Genomic DNA, 18,444 nt, shown 5'->3' with positions numbered 1-18,444 from the left:
TCTTAGTCTTTTCCTACACTTCATCCACTTTTCTAGTTGTTTACAGAGAAAGCATAAGTCCAGTACCAGTTACCCTGTCATTTTTTTCCAAAAGCAGAAATTTTGTTACATTGTAAAAATAACTATCCAACTAATAAGCAAATAAAGGTATCCATGCATTAACCAAGGAAGAGTGTTATCATGAACCATGAACTATGACTAGTTCAGTCCCACGACCTTGAGGCCCTTTGCAAAATAAACTGAAAACACCAACTCCACATCTGTATTGTCTGTTAATTGCCTTCAATCCTGAAAACCCACTTCTTTTTGCAATATACAACTCTTGCTACAATGCATTACTGTGGTGCTGGCATAGGACTTTTATTTTTCTCTGTTGTAAACCTAACTCTCCTAAGTATCATAAAGAAGTATGAAATGCTATAGGAGTATTTATTATTTGGGATAGACTCATAGGTTTCTGGATGAATTCTTCCAGAATAAAAAGCATGTACTATGCCCTAGATTTTCTGAATTCACTCCATGCTCACGTTATTCCTTCTCTCTTGCATATCTCATTGCATATGTCTGTAGCTATTAAATTCTGCACCTTCCTCAATACTCAGATGATATATTACCCCCTTTATTTATTCTTTCCTTGTCAATATATTTAAAAGATTTTTTTTTATGTTTATTTATTTTTGATAGACAGAGAGACAGAGCACAAGTGGGGGAGGGGTGGAGAGAGAAGGAGACACAGAATCTGAAGCAGGCTCCAGGCTCCGAGCTGTCAGCACAGAACCCGACATGGGGCTTGAACTCACAGACCGTGAGATCATGACCTGAGCTGAAGTCGGACTCTTAACCGATTGAGCCACCCAGGCGCCCCCCCCCCTTTTTTTTAAGATTTTTTTTCCTTGTAATATATTTAAATTGAGACTTTGTTTTCTCTCCTCTATGTTTCCACTTCTTTCGATTTATACTTCACGAAGGATAATTATCAATTCTAACCTGTATCATCTTCGTACAGCTGTCACATTTCCCCACCCACGCCAGTTCGTTAAAGGAAGGACCCGGGTATAATAACCTTTGTGATTTCCTAGCACCTTGGCCCAGGCCTGTCAAATAGTAGTGCCCAGTAAATCATTGTTGAATGCACGATGTGAGTAAATGGAAGGGCCTCTAAGATAAGCTGCCCTTGATCCACTTTTTTTTTTACCAGAATCCAGCTCTGTTCATTGCAGTCTCTGAATGCAGGCACCACTGATCTCTGGATGTGTGCTTCAAAGGTCAATGATCCTGTTGTGGTTATAGCTCATGCCAACTTCTCCTTACCCTGGGTTGCCATGGAGATAGCATGTTCAATGGAACTGGTGGTAAGACTTCATGTTTCTTCTCCTTTTCATCTGTTGTATTCCTCTGCCAATCCCCTGCCCCATTGTCAGTCTCCCTCAATCACTGAAGCTCTGGAAGCTTCTGTGAGCTAAGGATAACAGTGGTTTCTGTATGCGTACTTCCTCATGGAGAGGAGGTATAGATGTGCTTAAATGATAGTTTCTCAGTCCCTCTCTGATGCAGTTTCCAACACTAAGAACACTCTTTGCTCAGGGGCCTTTTGCCTCTGTAACTTCTCCTCTCTTTAGTGTGTTGGCTTATTTGTCCCTGCCCACCGTGTGATTGCAGAATTAGTCTTCAAATTGCTGTATTCTTTGGGAGTCTAAGTGAGCTGGAGGTCACAGTGCTACTCAAACAGAGGAAGGTTTATTCATGTACTTTTGGATATTTGTTGTGAGCAGTCCATCAGAGATTTCTTCATGCCATGCAATGCCCTCGGTACTGGAGGTGCAAAATTGAGTAAGTTTTGGTCTCACGAAATTTATCACTCAGATAGAAACGTTGACAAACAAAAAGTAACCATGCAATGCATGACTGCACTGGCAGAGGATGGGTAACAGGGTGTTCTGGAAACGTAAAGAGGAAATAACTCTGCCTAAGGAAAGTAGCATGGTATCTCAGTGTCCTTGGGAAGGGAACATCGAAGCTGGGTTTTCCAGAATGAATAAGAGTTCATTAAGTGGAGACAGTAGGGGACATATTTCAACAGGAGGAAATGACATGTGCAAGGGCACAGAAACATAAAAGATTATGATGTATAGTATGTTTGGGAGGGAGGCAGTGAGAGGAAATTGGTGGGAAAGTAAACACGACTAAGACTGTACTTCATGTTTCCTATATATTAGCCATTTTTTTTACCACCTTCACATTATCACCATGTATACTGTAAAAAACCTGTACCAATGTTTACTTTTTTTTTTTTACAGGAAAATTACTTTATTGATGACTATGGCTTACTATACCTGCTGAGATACAAGCAAAAAGTTCTAACTTTAATTTGGGTTGTAATCAATAATTCTCCTAATGTTTACTTAATACTTTCCTTTGAAACAAACTTCACCCACCTTATTTAAAATCGTGTGTTCTGTAGTATTTGATTACCTTAAAAAGAATATCTATCACATACATAAATTCTGAATCAGAATAGTAGAATGGATACTGGTGAACTCATTACTCAGTATAAGAAGTAAATATTGCTATCCAACTTAAGAACTAAAACATTTCCGGTTCCACTGCTCTAATTATATGCCTCTTCCCTGTGTCATCTCCTTGCCTCCCCTAAGAGATTACCACTCTTCTGTATTTTGTGTTCACTTTCTCTTGCTTTTTGAAGAATCTTATCTCCCACGAATAGATTCATAAACAGTATATTGTGGATGGAGCCAGAGAGTAGTATGCTAAGTGAAATAGAGAATGACAAATACCATATGATTTCACTCATATGTGGAATTTAAGAAACAAAACAGATGAACATATGGGAAGTGGGGGGGAAAGAGAAGAGAGGGAAGAGACTTTTAACAATAGAGAACAAACTATGTGGGTTGTCAGAGGGAGGTAGGTGGGAGATGGGCTAGATGGTTGATGGATACTCAGGAGGGCACTTGTTGTGATGAGCACTGGGTATTGCATGTAAGTGATGAATCACTGAATTTTACTCCTGAAACTAATATTTCACTGTATGTTAACTAAAATTTAAATTAAAACAATTAAAAAGAGGGGCGCCTGGGTGACTCGGTCGGTTGGGTGTCCGACTTCGGCTCAGGTCATGATCTCACGGTCTGTGAGTTCCAGCCCCGTGGCGGGCTCTGTGCTGACAGCTCAGAGCCTGGAGCCCGTTTCGGATTCTGTGTCTCCCTCTCTCTCTGACCTTCCCCCATTCATGCTCTGTCTCTCTCTATCTCAAAAATGAATAAATGTTAAAAAAAAATTAAAAAAAATTAAAAAGAAAATAAACCTAAAGACTTAGTATGGAAAAAAGAATGTAAAATATCTCACCTATATATATTTTTTATTTATAAAAAAAAACCCAACCAGGATGTTGTTTCTCTTTGTTTGGTTTTGAGCTTTAAGTTTTTGCCCTGTGACAGCCTTGTGGAAGAAAGATCAGCACAGGAGCAAGCTTGGAGGTGGATAGCCCATTTAGAAGTGATTGTCGTCATCTGGAAAAGAGGGGGAAAGGAGGGGAAAGGGTCAATATGAACCATGTCAAAGACAAGATTGCTGAAACCAAGGAATCATATAAAAAATATCTAGTATTGGCTTCTTTTTTAAAAGTTTATTTATTTATTTTTTGAGAGAGGGAGAGAGAGAATCCCAGGCAGGCTCCACACTGTCAGCACAGAGCCTGATGTGGAGCTCAAACTCACGAACCGGGATATCATGACCTGGGCAGAAATCAAGAGTTGGACGCTTAACCGACTGAGCCACCCTGGTGCCCCCTACAGTATTAGCTTTGTTAGATATCTGCCCTTTGTAATATTTCTGATACTAAAAATACAAAATTCTTTGCTTAATTTATTGATAAAAAGAATTTGTATTTAGACCCTTGATGTGCTAGTGGAACAGGCAAAAGCAAACCCATATGCCTCCTTCCTAGAAGGTCTGCTGTGTGACCTTTAAAGACAATTAAAGAAAAGCCATGTCCCTTTGAGTGGTGTTTAAGGTGTGGTACCTTACGATACTATAAGGTAGCTGAACCCCTACTCAGATTATTTTTTAACTCCACAGCAAGTCCTTCTCTCTAGGTCATAATTTCTTCAATTTGCTTCGTAATTCACCACACCCAAACTTTCCCATATCTGTTTCTAAACAAAAATCTCACCATCTTTTTGTAATTTGTCGATACAGCATTGCTATTGTTTTCAGAGTAACTTTGGAAAGACCCAACAGTTTGGGCAATAATTGCAAACTGTGGTAAATTTAAGGCTGTCTACACCACGGGAGATTTTTAACTTTAAAATAATAAGTTGAATTAGCCAGTCTTATTGAGACTAGAGCAATTAACTTGTAATTTGTGGTTGGCTCGAAACGACCACACACTGGAAGGGGAATCTAGGTACTCCCCTAAGTCCTCACCGTGACCTGAATTGGGCGATTTGAGCAAAGCAGAGTGGCCTGGAAGAAGCTCTCTCTGGCCAGGAGGACATTCATGCTATACCAATTAGACTTGGAAACTGGTTCAACTCACTGGAACAACCACACAGCAGGAGCGTAAAAAATACAAAGTGATTACTTGTGAAAATACAGGCAGAATACAGTAATTGTCAGGTTAATTTAAGTCATCTTTGCAGAGTCAGTATCCCCTCCCATATCCACCATCATTTGATCAAGCAGTTTTCTTAGTTTGTGCCAGAATGGTTTTCAGCAAACTATTTGACGGACTAAGAAAGCCAGTTAATGGGAGAAAAACATCTTGGATAAATTAGCCATGTTCATCAGTGGTGGAATTCGGACAGTCTCTAGTGGTTCCTCATGCCTCCACATGGCTATGCCCTCTTAGACAACTCAATTCAATTACTCTAACATTCATTTAATGCCTATTATGTAGAAGTTCTGTTCCTGGTGCCCTGCTAATGCCATATTACTTTCCTAACGAACTGGGCAACTTGGGAAGATCTCCAACAGGTTATATAATAGGATCCTCTTTCTCATTCTGAGGAAGTGATATTATTTGTCTCAAAAAACAAAATAATTGGGCAGATTAGGGAAAGGAGGGAGGGTGTGGGCCACTGCGAATGGAGAAGTTGAGGAGAGCAGGTCTGTTGTTTCATCCTGCCCAGTGGAAATTCTGGCAACTTGAAGCATGAAGCCTAGTGCAGAAAGGAATTTGGTGGTTTGGGGCCTTAGGAGGTATGATCTACTGATGCTAGATAAAAAACCTGGGACTTAATTCTACCAGAATATGATACATTCAAGATTTTGTGGCCACCTTGATGGGTTGGCACACATCCCTTTTGAATCCCTGTTCACTCAGCCATTAATTTTATTTAATTATATACCTCTATTCTGGACTTTTCCTCTCTGAATGAGAGTTTAGCTTTGTTTTTATTTTTTATATCCTGGTGATTGATGGTGGGGAGGGGAAAGATGAGACAGGAAGCAGATAGATACGCTGACAAAAAATGACAAAATATGATTTTAATGTTTAAGTCAGAAGAACAAAAAGCTCTTTATGTGTTGTGATATTATTTGGTACTAAAGAGGAACACAAATATAATTAAGTCTTTCAACTCAATGTTTTATCCAGAGAGATCTTTTCAGAGAGTCAGGTAGTATTTATGTCATAAAAGCAGGCCTGTTTTATGGAGCTCATTTATGTGACAGCTGTTATAACCAGCATGTCTGGGCCTAGGAGCCAGAAATATGGTCCCAAATTGAACCTCTCAATATCCATGGCATAAGGGAGTAAGTTATACATACACAGGGGGAACAATATCTCACATCTGCACAGTGCTTTTTGCTTCTTTCAAAGCGCTTTCACATCCATTAGAACATGAAATTATGTTGTTTGCTAAAATTCATTGTTAATTTTTTTTTCTGATCGTCATTTGGCCACCATTTTCTAGACTGTGTGGTTTAACTGAGTTTAAGTAAGAATCATAAGGTTGGAAAAGACGTTTGGTGACATTTTGGTCTGGGTTTGGACTGTGAGTAAATCTTCTATAGTTCTTCCCTGAGGAGCGTCTGGGTGGCTCAGGTTGAGCATCTGACTTTGGCTCAGGTCATGATCTCGCGGGCTTGGGAGTTTGAGCCCCACATTGGGCTCTCTGCTGTCAGTGCAGAGCCTGCTTCGGATTCTCTTTCCCCCTCTCTTTGCCCCTCCCCTGCTTGCACTCTCCCCAAAATAAATAAATATAAAAAAACTTTTTCAAGTTCTTCCTTGGAATGCAAATGCCCCTTGGAAGGCTATGTGACTAGGCAACAGCTGAAGATGTGATTGTTCACATCTTAGCTTGGATTACTTGACAATGACCTGAAAAAGAAGAGAGAGAGAGGGAGTTGCAAGGTGGTAAAGAAAGTTGGCTAGAGGAAGAGGATACCTCCGGGAGGGGACGGAACACTCAGCAGGACTACCAGAGACAAAGTCTGTCTCTCCAGGGGCAAACTGCGGCAGGTGCTTCTCTGAACAGAGCGACGTCACACTCGAGTAGGTCGGCCTACTCATTCTGTCCCAAGACTCTAAGTTCTTTGCAGGCAGGGACGCTTGTCCCTCATCATTGCTTTTCTTCTCTCCTCAGCATATGGTGGAAACTCAGGAAATATCTACAGCATGAATGAAAACTTTAGCCCATAACTGCATGCCTAGTTGTAATAGTTAAGCTTCTCTCTTATGCCATCCTTGTTTTCAAAAGGAATGACTCCCAGGGTGCCCGGGTGGCTCTTGAGCATCTGGATCTTGATTTTGGCTCAGGTCATGATCTGGGGGTCGTGAGATCTAGCCCTACGTCAGACTGTGCACTGAGCGTGGAGCCTGCTTGGGATTCTCTCTGTCCCTTTGCCCCTCCTCCCCGCTCATGTGCTCTCTCTAAATTGGAAAAAAAAAAAAAAAAGACTCTGGAGCATGCCAGACTTTGAAATGTTTCTTTGTCGTAATCCTCTGGGAAAAAAAGTATCCAATTTCCCTGTGGGATGATACAAGTAATGGACAGACGACATTTACTGAATGTTGATCAAGAGTCTGGCAAGACCCTCTCACTTCATACAGATTAATTTATTTCATTCTCGCCACAGCCCTGGGAGGTAAGTGCTACTATGATCACCATTAAAAAAAAAAAGAAAAAAAAAAAAAAAAAAAAGACACAAAATTTAAATCTAATTGCAAACAAATGTTGCCTTTCTTATGAAAAAAGAAAAAAGTGCTGAATGACAATGACAAAGGACTTTCTTCTGTTTGTTTTGTCAAACTTTAGTGGAGACTCAACAAAAATTAAATGTGATTAAAAAAAAAAGACAAAAAGAGGTATTCATCCCTGAAGAGCCTAGCATAATGCCCAAGTATATCATTGCATAACAATCTATTAACAAGTTCCTAAAATCCACCTGAATGTGGAATTGCATTAGAGATAACAGTTAAGAAGTGGAGGAGCCTGGGGCAGCTGGGTGGCACAGTGGGTTAAGCATCTGACTCTTGATTTTCGTTCAGGTCATGACTTTGTGGTTCGTGAGTTTGAGCCCCACGTCCGGCTCTGTGCTGACCATGTGGAGCCTGTTTGGGATTCTCTCTCTCTCTCTCTCTCTCTCTCTCTCTTTCTTTCTCTCCCCCCCCTGCCCTCCCCTCCCTCAAAATAAATAAATAAACAAACTTCAACAAAAAAAGTGGAGGATCCAAGCAAGATAGCACAACAACTATATCCACCAGGTGGCGCTAATGTCTCTATATGTGGGGCTTGCGAGAGCACACTTCCGTTGTTCTGTCAACGCCCTGGGCAAAAAGATTCAGGTTTCCCAGACCCTTGGCTTTGTATCCAGGGCTAATCTAGGAGATGCCAGACATCAGCGCACTCTGCCTACTGTGCTGTCAGAGGAGGAAAGTTCTCAGGTGCATAATCACCGTGGTGTAGTGGATAAAGGCAGGTCTGTTTCAAATGCAAATTCAAATGCAGGCTTTTTTTTCAAATGCAAGCCCTGTTAGTTGCTATCGTATGACCTTGGGCAAGTTACTTAACCTTTCTGTGACCCAAGATCCTCATCTGTGAAATGAGGACAATCGTGGTACCACCCTCATCCCGCATCACCTGTTATAGGAGTGCTCTGCTCACAGAAGACCCAAATGCGTGTTCTATGAAATGGAATTGATAATATGACCTTTAGTAGCTGGACACTTAAATGTAATCAACATTCACTGGGCTCAGAATATACCATCAAGAAGAGGAGTTTTAGTCTGAAGTGCTAATGTAAAGCTGTGGCTATTTACCAGATGTAAGATGGTCACTAGAAGCAGAAATAGGGATTTAGCATTTGCAATGAGCTGGCCATTTCTCTGTGTCCTGCTGCAAAGATAAGCAAGGCAGGTATTACCCTCCCCCTCATGAAGCTTCCAACCTAGTACAGAAGATGCGTGTTAAACAAATACCGACACAAAAGTAAACAATTACAAATGTGCAAAGTACCAGGTCTTACAGGAACGTAAGACAGATGAACCTATCCTGGTCTTCAGCTCAGGAAAAGTGTCCAAGAGGAAGTGATAGTACAAGGCGCTCAGGATAATTAGCCAAAAGGAGGGATGTGCATTCCAGGCGAAAGAAATGATATTTGCTTAGGCCCGTAAGCAGGAAGTAGCCTGCTCAAGGCAAACAACTGAGAAGGTTCCAGGATATATAGCTCAAGGGGAGAAAAAGTGGGACAGAGAGGCCAGAAGTTGAAGAGGTTGCCTGCTGGGCAGTAAGTATTAAAGCATTTTAAATAGAAAAAAGACACGATCGTGCGCATTGTTTTTAAAGGATGTTATGACTGAAATGGGGAGGCTGGGTCGAATAGGTAAGACGGGTTGGGAAGGAACCAGTGCAAAAGCTTTTGTTTTACTTTAGCCAAATATTGATGATGGCAGCCTGAACCAGCATGGCAGGGTGAGAAGAAGGGAGGTGATTCATTCTCAGAAATCCCAAATAAAAGCTGTGCTAACAATAGGTTTACAACCTATAGTTATGTACAAAATATGTACGAGCCCATCCCCCCCAGTGGAGTCCCAAACCCTTAGACACTTCACTTCCTGATTCTTCTTTCCTTCTCCGTTTCACGGGCTTCTTTTCACAGGCCTTGCAATGAGTATGAACCTCAAAACAAAGGGAGGAGAGACTGAAAATCTCCGTGTCACCTCAGGGAATGTACATTTGTTCCAGTTAGACTACTCTTTACCTTGTATGGGCATGGGCGACCTCCCAGTAAGGCTGTAGCTTCTGTAGTACTCAGCCAATGAGAAACTGGGGGGGGGGGCGGTGGGGGGGACTTGCATGCTAGGGGATAAATTGTCTGCTGTGACTGTCCAGGGTGTGCCTGTCTTTTGGACACCTGCTCTTGCAAGAACATTGATTAAAGCCTCACTTCACTGTGCTCTGGGTTGCCACGTCTCTCCTTTGATCGGGTTGATGGGCTTATTTCTAACAGCAGGAAGCGAGGGGCTCTGAGAGACACTGAAAGTGTGGATTCATTGATGGGATGTGTAAGAGGGAGGAGTCAAGGTTTCTGGCTTGAACAAGAAGATTGATGACATTATCATTGCCAAGGTAGAAAATATTGGAGAGGTAGCAATTTTGGAGGAAAATTCTTGTGTTTATTTCAGGATATTTTGAGTCTGAGGCACTTAACACTCAAGAGGAGTTGTTAAGAAAGCACATATATATGTGTCGAGCTCAAAAGAAAGATTGTAACTGTTCATCCAGATTTAAGTCTTATCAATATACAGATATAATGGAAACTCTGAGGAGACCTTCTAAGGAGCAAGTCAAGTGGGACAAGGGAAGTTGTCCTGGGACAGTTCTTGAGGGAACGTCACCATTTTCCAAATTGGTAGCGATTAGGAATCAATAATCAGTAATGAAAATAGAGGCTGAGCTCAGAGGTATAGAAGGAAAACTGGGAGGTCCAGTTCCCCTCCCACCGAAAAATGATTATCAAAGAGGAAAAAGTCAATGGTATTGACAGCTATGGAGAAGTCAGGGGAGCTAAGAACTAAAATGTGTTCTTCGGATTTGGGGACAAGGAGGTCACCGGTGAGCTCGGTGGGATCAGTTTCTATGGCACATTGAAGGCTGGGGCCAGAGTGCAGTGAGCTGAGAAGTTAAACGTGAGGTAAAGAAATGGTGATAATACATGCTAAAAACATTTTCTAGAACTTTGGCTAGGAAGGTGACGTAGAGGAGGGAGTATTTTTTTTCCCATGAGAGAAACACGAGCAATTTTAATGCTGATACAGCAAAGCTAGTAGTTTGAGAGAGAAAGAGAGAGAGAGAGAGACATTGAAAATGCAGGCAAGAGAAAGATTCATCAGAAGGCAGCAGGGGATTGGACCCAGGACCCAGGAAGAAGGACAACTTCCTCCTGAGAAGCATGAGAATGAGGTAAGCTCAAGAACGCCTAGAGCATCGGTAGCCGGAAGTTGGTGTGGTTGTCTATGTGGTGCTGGCGACTGGCTCTTAAACACAAAGGGTGTCATCAGCTGACAGTCAGCGAGGGTGGGGTGGGAGCAGAGGGAAGATCTGAAGCAGTCGACGTGCTAACTAAGCAAGATGAGCACCCAGGTGAAATTGCAGACCCCTGACGTGCAGCCACACGGATAGAAGGTGAGCGACGTCTGTGGCCCAGAGGTTACCCAGAGATGGTGAACTGTTGGGCGTGTTCACTCTCACATGTGCATCTGCTCCGCGCCAGCCCCTCTGCCGTGTGCCAGGTGCTGCCGGGCAGATGTCACAGGACAGACGATGGCAAGGTAATGCTGGGTGTTAACAAAAGAGTGACTTCAGTCGGGAACCACAGAATCTGAGCCGTGTGGGGGAAGAAAGACTTTTCCTTTGGCCTCGAAGGTTCTGAGCCTGGGCCTGGGAATTAAAGTGACAAAAGACGAGCATTCGGGTCTTACTTGGTGTGCCTGCTTTCCCGTGGCACAGGAGCCTTCAGAGAAAAGACAGCCAGACCCAAAGGAGCTGAGAGTTCAGAGAGCTCACAAACCACTTCAACAATGAACCATATGTTGCAGAGATATGACAAGACCAAGAAAAAAGGGTTTGGGGCAAGGGGCAGTACATTATAAGACAGTGACAAGTACATATATGGGGGAAACTAATGAAAGATAAGGGGTTTTTTTTAGTGGTCTATTTATACAGATTCATCTCGTTTCCAGTGATAAGAATGTTCTCCTTTTCCTAGTACAGAGGGCTTCTCTCTCATGGGATATTTATGTCCTGCTTTTAGGTAGAAAGGGGGAGGGCAGAGAGCCCTTTCGGCACATGCTGTTTCTTCTGCTCAAAATAATCAGTATGCCAAAGTGGTGTATTTGGGGGTGGCAGGTTCTGATCCCCTTCTGCTAAACGGGGGGAAAGTGAAGGAAAGAGAGAACCAATGAAAATGTAGACAGCAGAGTGAGAAGGCCACTGGAGGTCTCCACGAAATGAAAGAGAGGGTATCCTGGGGTATTTGTTATCACCACAGAAGAACAGCATTTTGTGGCCAGTGACTGAGGTTTCTGAGTGACTGACGTGAACTGTTAATATGGCTGTAGGAACTGGTGGCTGAGGTGAAGGAGGGATGACGTCCCAGCAAACAGAGTGATCATTTAAAAAAAATTTTTTTTAACATTTATTCATTTTTTGAGAGATAGAGAGCACAAGCAGGGGAGGGGCAGAGAGAGAGGGAGACACAGAACCTGAAGCAGGCTCCAGGCTCCGAACTGTCAGCACAGAGCCCGACGCGGGGCCCGAACTCACAAAACGCGAGATCGTGACCTGAGCCGAAGTCGGACGCTTAACCGACTGCGCCACCCAGGCGCCCCAGAGTGATCATTTTAACATACAAATGTGAACATGTCACACATAAAACTCTGGGTTGTTCTTAGGAAAACCAAACGGCAAACAAACAAACAAAATTCTTAACACTTTCTGTAAAGTTATGCTTTCTGCTTCCAGCTTCACCTCGTGACACCTCTTCCCAACCATTCTGGTCTCTAACCTTTGAAAAATGCTGTTTCTTTGACGTGGGCTCCCACTCTCTCCTACCCCTCAAGTCCTGTCAAGTTAACCCCTACTCAACCTTCAATATTTAGGTAACCGCGTAATGTCCCAAAAAGAGCCTCCTTTGCCTTCAGGCTAGTTCCACGAACTTTTCCCTCATAGCAATGATGTATGTTATCACGTATTTGTGGGATCCTTAAAAAGTTATTTTTGAGGGGCGCCTGGGTGGCTCGGTAGGTTAAGCGTCAGATTCTTGATATCGGCTCAGGTCATGATCTCATAGTCATGAGACCGAGCCCCGTATCGAGCCCCACATCGGGCTCCATGTGCACTGTGGAGCCTGCTTGGGATTCTCTCTCCCTCTCTCTCTCCCTTTTTTTAAAAAGATTATTTTTGTGTCTCCCCCACCAAATCACAAGCCCCGTGAGAATAGCAAATATACATGCTTTACTTCTAATTGTATCCCAGTCATGAGTCCTGTGCCTAGTACACACTATGACCTCAATAACTATTTGTTATTTAGTAAGATTTAATTGGATAAAAGGTGAACTTACCCAAAGCCATTGATTGGACTTGCTAAGAATAACAACAGTAATGTTTATAAAATGTGCTCATTAAATTTTATACCCTTGTGACGTTTGCATGTATGTCACAACGGATGAATGACACCAACAGGCATGACCGATGGCAAAGAATACGAAAACTAAAGCAAACAAAAAGAATACAAAAACTCAGAGATAGTGATGTAACACGAGAGGTAACACAGCATGGAGGTTTGACACCCAGGAATCTTCCCCAGGATTTTGCCTGTAGAATGAGGGTTGCAACAGAGCAAAATGACCCCTTTTCCATAATCACAAGAGGCTGTATTCTATTCTGATCTTTCTTCCTGCCTGACCATTGTGGAAATTCTAGCCACCAAATGCCTACCCACCAGGAGCAAGTAGCACGTGTGAGACAGCCAGTGCACATCGTTGAGACTCGACTGCCAGGCTGAGTGAGGAGGTCAGGTTCTCAGGGGTATCCCCCAGCAGGCTCCAGGCCTGTCTGAGGTCTAAACCTGCCCCCCTCCTCCCTTATTGTCTTAAGCATTCATTTAAACAATTGATAGCACAACTTTGACCCATTACTCAAGAATTGTGTTCATGTGTTTTCTTGCAACCCTATGGCACTTCTCCCATTTTGCAGCTAGAGCACAGGCCATCCACTGACTCAGAGAAAAAAAGAAATATTTTCCTGACTTGAGTTCAAATGTATAAACCCTACAGAGAACAAGGTGTTCTCAGGTGACGTTAATGGATTTGAGAGCATACACAATGATGCAGGAACAAGATTTTGTGCCCCAAAGGATTGTTTGATGAGTTAAGAGTGAGAAGTTTCCCTGAATATCGGAGGGGAAACAAAGAACGTGAGCTACCAGCTTATTCCTAGAAAAAAGGCATCTCCCCCACCCTCGGTGTTGGATGAGAGATAACAGAAATCCCAAGTAAATACAGGTAACCGCTGCTAGCTACAGACAGGGTTTGAAGAAGCTTCGAGATGTCAGAATAGAAATGGCTATGCAGTTTGTCAATGAAATGTGTCTCAATTCATCGGCCTGACACTGTCTCACAGAGCGCCTCCCAGCCCAAACTTGATGTGGCTTTGGGGAATGATTCCAGTTTGCTCATAAAGAGCACAGAACTTCTGGAGGACCTTGGACAGTCTTTCAGGCCACACCACCTGACATTCAGGCTTCAGGAAGGGCTCTGAGAGCAAGGACAGTCCCCAACCACGAGGGGCCCTTTGGATAGGAGCGAGGTCCAGCCAAGCAGCCATCTGGCTGGCCAATCCCCAATGACCAGATGAGACAACAGACCTCAGTGGATGCCAGCTTGGGCACCTACCTATGCCCCCCTTCTTCCCCCATCGTGTCAGCTTCCTCCAACTTACAGGGGTACCATGGACAAGGAGAAAGAAGGTCTTTGCATTGTCTAGGATTACATTTCTGCTCTTGGAAGAATCTGAACCTGATATCAACTGAAGAAATGTACCTTTTTACTATTATTAAGGAATAAAACTTCTGTTTCTTGCACAAGTGAGTTTGTGAAAAGAGATGGATTTTCTACACACATATTGCCGGTTATCTTTTCTTGCATTGATGTCTAGTCTCTACAGCTGGACTGCAAGATATCCAAGGCTGGAAAGTAGCCCTTTCCTGCCTTCTTTTTTTTCCTATTCAGCACCCTGTACATGACAGGCCCTGTTTTTGAGAGAACCCCTACGCAATAGGATGTGCATAGCTGTTTCATTTACGCATTATTGGCCAGACCATCAGTTTAAGAGTCTCTTGGCTCTGACTTCATTTGTAAGTTACCGCAGATATTCATTTGTCACATTAAGAGATAGCAAATATTTGTCAAGCCCTTACAACATACATACAAGGCCTTACTTCTACCTCTTCCTGGGGTGCAGTCCTTGTTGCTAAGTAGCTCATTATTGGAGGTGCAGACAAGATGTAGTTGCATAAATTGAACAAGCATTGACTTTAGGAAAACACCTAGGAGGTTTGTTGCTCATTATTTTAAATCCATGTATAATTTGATTACAAAACTAACAAATGTTTATCTGAGAAAATTTGCAAAATTGAGAAGTAAACAAATTGCACCCAATGGCTCAGAACCTATAAAATTAGGAGTAGTCAGTGTTAACATTTTGGTGTATATCACTAGGTATACATTGTAAAAATGTATCATTATCTATTGGAGTGTGTTTAAGAAATCCCCGATACACTAGGGTGTGTGTGTGTGCATATGCGTGTGCGTGCGTGTGTGTGCGTGTGTGTGTGTGTGAGTGATTTTTGCTTCCTCCTTTTTAAGAGAATGGTATTTAGGGGATGATGGTATTTGAGAGTTTCAGTGACTAAATGTATTCAGTGACCAAATACAGTAAATCAATAAAAGAAATTTGAAAATGTATTGCTGATTAGAAAAAGTTAAGGGGCACCTGGGTGGCTCAGTCAGTTAAGCATTTGACTCTTGATTTCAGCTCAGGTCATGATTTCATGGTTTGTGAGATCAAGCCCCACATTGGGTTCCTCACTGACAGTGAGGAGTCTGCTTGGGATTCTCTCACTCCCCCTCTCTCTGTCCCTCCCCTGATCGCTCTCTCTCTCCCTCTCTCTCTCTCTCTCTCAAAATAGATAAATAAACTTTAAAAAATCTTTACAAAAAAAAGAAAAAGTTAAAAATTAGATTTCTGGTGACTGGGTGGTGGAAAACTAGATAAGGCATATATTTGAGTCTAGTCTGTGATGTATCCATAAAAATAGCTCTGTGGGTTAACTGAAATGTCACCCCCTCCCTGAGGCTCTCCCATTTTTCCTCCAGCTGGGTTAGCCAACTGGCCCCTCTAAGCTCCCAAACATTTTTACTCTCTATGTTTTACCATATATTCATTATTTTAACACAAATAATAGATACTGCTATTTCTGTATTATATTTTAGGGAGGACGCATAGTGTTGTGATTAAGAACATAGTGGGGCGCCTGGGTGGCGCAGTCGGTTAAGCGTCCGACTTCAGCCAGGTCACGATCTCGCGGTCCGTGAGTTCGAGCCCCGCGTCAGGCTCTGGGCTGATGGCTCAGAGCCTGGAGCCTGTTTCCGATTCTGTGTCTCCCTCTCTCTCTGACCCTCCCCCGTTCATGCTCTGTCTCTCTCTGTCCCAAAAATAAAAAAAAAAAAAAAAAAAAGAACATAGATTTTGGATTTAAACAGCCCAAGTTCAAAGTCTAGCCTTATCATTTGCTAGCTATTTGGCCTTGAACAAGCTATTTAGCCTCTCTGAACCTGTGTCCCCATCTGTAAAATGGGAATAATAGCACTTACTTCATAGAACTGTTGTGAGAGACAACTAGGACAATATTTGCAACAATGCTGACCCGCCCCCAAACACAGCCAATAAATAATAGGTATAATTATTTTTATTACAGAACTTGCCATGTTGCATTGCAATAACTGGCTTAGGAATGCTTTTGTCCCTTGACTGTGAGCATCCAGAGAGCAGGCCCTGCGTCCTGACCTCTCTCCTTCCCTGCAGAGTAGCTCATAAACAGCAAGCAAAAAGTAAGTAAATCTATATGTGTTTGCTGGAAGATAAGATAGTCATGGAAAGTGCCAGACCAAATGCTTTATCCTCCAGGGTACTGTACCCATACTGAGATTTTTAGAACAAGTTCTAACTACAAACCCTTGACTCTTAAAATCAATATTATACAGGGCCATTTCCACACTTAACATAAGCTAACACTTAATGAGTGCTTACTGTGTGGCAGTTTTTATCCCAATGGTTTACACTGTATTTAAGCCATTCTGTGAGGTAGATATTGTTTCTTCTTTAACAAATGAGGAAATTGAGGCCGAGAAAGGGTGATGTGAGCTCTGCGATTTCTGAGATTTTGTTAGGGTCCTCAGGAAAGTCCTGGCTCTCTATCTTTCCACTTGAGCTCCTAGGAAGGCAGTGAGGAAAAGAAGCGCCCAGATGTTTTTCTTTCTCTTTAGTAAAACATTTTATTTATTTTGCATTCCCTTGTCTCTTCTGGAAAAACAAACAAAAGAAATTCTTGCTTCATTCATGATTTTACCCCTGCTGAGGTCCAGGGCAGAATTTCTTCCCTGCAGAGCCCCATTAGGGCACTAATGAAGGTGACAATACTCCGCTGAGTACCCCAAGCAGTAATTATTTTTTTAAGACCGGTTTGAAATAGACTTTCAATACATTAAAATAATAATAACAATAATTCATATCCCACCTATGTGTATAAAAACAAATCACCTGTGAAATCGTAAAACTACCAATAAGCTAAATGAAATTGAGGGTGGAGGGTATTAAGAATTTTTCAGAAAGCAACTTACTCTCACAGAGAATTTTTTTCCCCGCGTGGTGGTGCGGTTCCATTAATGAAATTTATCAGTCACTTGTTCGTGTTGCCTACACGAGTGAAAGATGTTTTAGAAATAAGAAAAACCTTGAATTTATTTTACTTCAAGGAAGCTGATTGGAACCTGTCCAGATTCCACATTTGTTCCTATTGACCAGAAGTCTTCTGACTTGGGAAAATATTTTTACTCCTCTCCCCCTTTTCCAAATGTCCGACAAAGACCTGCATTAGGATGGGAAACATTTTCTGAGTCCCTAAGGAGTCTTCCATTGCCTGAAAGAGACAGTGGAGCTGCGTGCTGTGAGGGGGCCCCTCAAGGACGAAGATGTCTCAGAATAACCTTTTCAAACATTCTATGCATATTTTCTTCATTCATACTAACATCTGCCGTACGACAGACAAAACGTGATTCTGGACAGCATTTACGATTTCCTTCCACATACATATTAAAAGATGGCCCCCCCCCCACCGTTGTCACTTTTAAGACAACTATTGCATGGGGCCTGGCATATTTATTACTTAAAAAGTTGGTTTCAAGTTTACTTCTGGAATCAGAGAAATAGCAGAGGCCACTACATTAGAGAGAGCTCAACTTTTGTTCCTCTCTCAGGAAATAAATAAATTAAGAGGAATGAGGGAAAAGACCGACCAGTTCCCTGAAGTGGGAATTTTGCCTTAGTTTTACTAACATTCCCATAATAGTAATAAGCTAGAACACATTAAGTAGGAAACTGAATTCCATGTACTGAAACCATCTTTTGATGTACTAACAAGAATTCACACGTGAAATATGTAGTGAATTTTTAAATCAGTTGAAGCATAACGGTAGCTGGTGTCATAAAGGTAGCAGTGTTTTCTGTAGTGAAACAGGTAGCCCTTCTTTGGAAAAATACTTCGAGAAATACTATCACTGTAGAATTTTGTCCTGAATTTGAGGATGGGGTTGCTTCTGGCTTTAACTCTTGGAGGGAGATGATGTTCTGAATGGATGAAATAAGAAGCGTTGTGTACTGAGTGGCAGATAATGTCTTCACTGAAGGTACTCATTAAATGTTTGGTAAATGAATGATGGAGAACGCTATTGGTTGTTTGGAGCATAAGGGTTGCCATTTGGGATACTCCAGAAGCAATGTGTCTCATTTACTTCCTTTAGGAATGGGTTTATTCTTCCTTTTTTCCTTCATTCATCTGTTGATGCCTGCTGTATGTCAGGATCTGTCCTTGGAACTGAAAATACAACTATCACTCTTAGAGACATTGCTCTTAGAAAGCTGACATCCTAAAAGGTGGAGAGCAAAACAAACAAACAAAACTTTAGTCAATAACCTCAGGTTGAACAAGCGTTCACGGCTCTGATCCTGTCTGTGTCAAAGTTAGGACGTGCCTGGTATGAGAAGCAGCAAAGATGGCCGGCCTCTCTTGGGAGCTCCTGTCTCTGGACCTTTCCTAGGGGGCTGATTGGCTCAAGCTTTATCATCTGAAGCTTGCAATTAA

At 42.2% G+C, this 18,444-nt stretch overlaps 1 long non-coding RNA gene across 1 annotated transcript; it reads left to right on the top strand.

Annotated features, from left to right (window-relative positions):
* Positions 1–1,225: 1,225 nt before the first annotated feature.
* Positions 1,226–2,753, top strand: LOC125910891 (uncharacterized). The gene is made up of 3 exons (XR_007454207.1): positions 1,226–1,352; positions 1,660–1,830; positions 2,298–2,753. It is a non-coding gene; the product is annotated as an uncharacterized LOC125910891 (long non-coding RNA).
* Positions 2,754–18,444: the final 15,691 nt, after the last annotated feature.

The sequence above is a fragment of the Panthera uncia genome (genome assembly GCF_023721935.1).
Source record: "Panthera uncia isolate 11264 chromosome C1 unlocalized genomic scaffold, Puncia_PCG_1.0 HiC_scaffold_3, whole genome shotgun sequence".
NCBI classification, from domain to species: domain Eukaryota; kingdom Metazoa; phylum Chordata; class Mammalia; order Carnivora; family Felidae; genus Panthera; species Panthera uncia.
Note: the sequence above shows the minus strand (reverse complement) of the source record. Positions and strands in the feature narration are given on the sequence as shown.